This window comes from Trichechus manatus, unplaced genomic scaffold, assembly GCF_000243295.1.
Source record: "Trichechus manatus latirostris isolate Lorelei unplaced genomic scaffold, TriManLat1.0 scaffold00300, whole genome shotgun sequence".
NCBI lineage: Eukaryota > Metazoa > Chordata > Mammalia > Sirenia > Trichechidae > Trichechus > Trichechus manatus.
In genome coordinates, this window is record NW_004444236.1 from 1031375 (window position 1) to 1032766 (window position 1392).

Here is a 1392-nt window from a genome sequence, read left to right on the forward strand (position 1 = left end):
AAAAATGAAGAAACTGAAGATTTTTACCAACTACTGCAGTCTGAAATTGATCAACCATGCTATCAAGATGCATTGATAATTACTGATGATTGGAATGCAAAAGCTGGAAACGAAGGATCGGGAGTTGAAAATATGGCCTTAGTGATAGAAACCACTCCAGAAATCAAATGCTAGAATTTTGCAAGACAAACAACTTGTTCATTGCAAATACCTTTTTTCAATAATACAAATGGCAACTATACAAGTGGACCTTGCCAGATGGAATACACAGGAATTAAATCGACTACATCTGCGGAAAGAGATGATGGAGAAGTTCAATATCGTCAGTCAGAACAAGGCCAGGGGCCGACTGCAGAACAGATCATAGGTTGCTCATATGGGAGTTCAAGTTGAAGCTGAAGAAAATTAAAACAAGTCCACGAGAGCCAAAGAACAGCCTTGAGTATATTTCACTTTAATCTAGAGATCATCTCAAGAACAGATTTGATGCATTAAACACTAATGACTGAAACTGGACGAGTTGTGGAATGACTTCAAGGACATCATACTTGAAGAAAGCAAAAGGTCATTAAAAAGACAGGGAAGAAAGAAAAAACCAAAATGGATGTCAGAAGAAACTCTGAAACTTGCTCTTGAATGTGGAGTAGCTGAAGAGAATGGAAGAAACAATGAAGTAAGAGAACCGAACAGAAATTTTCAAAGGGCGGCTAGAGAAGACAAAGTAAAATATTATAATGACAGGTGCAAAGATCTGGAGTTAGAAACATAAACGGGGAGAACATGCTCGGCATTTCTCAAGCTGGAAGAACTAAAGAAAAAATTCAAGCCTCAAGGTGCAATATTGAAGGATTCTATGGGCAAAATATTGAATGACTCAGGAACCATCAAAAGAAGATGGAAGGAACACACACAGTTACTGTGCCAAAAAGAATTGGTCAATGTTCAACCATTTCAGGAGGTAGCATATGATCATGAACCCATGGTGTCGAAGGAAGAAGCCCAAGATGCACTGAAGACACTGGAGAAAAACATGGCTTCAGGAATTGACAGAATACAAGTTGAGATGTTTTAAGAAGTGGATGCAACATTGGAAGTGCTCGTTCGTCTATGCCAAGAAATTTAGAAGACAGCTACCTGGCCAACTAGCTACCTGGAAGAGATTCAAGTACAATTTTGCTGAAGATAACTCAAAAATGGTTGTAGCAGTACATCGGCAGGGAACTGCCAGAAATTCAAGCCAGATTCAGAAAAGGGTGCGGAACAAGGGATATCATTGCTGATGTCAGACAGATCTTGACTAAAAGCAAAGAATGCCAGAAAGATGTTTACCTGTGTTTTATTGACAATGTGAAGGCTTTTGTCTTGTGGTTCCTAACAAATTATGGTTAACAT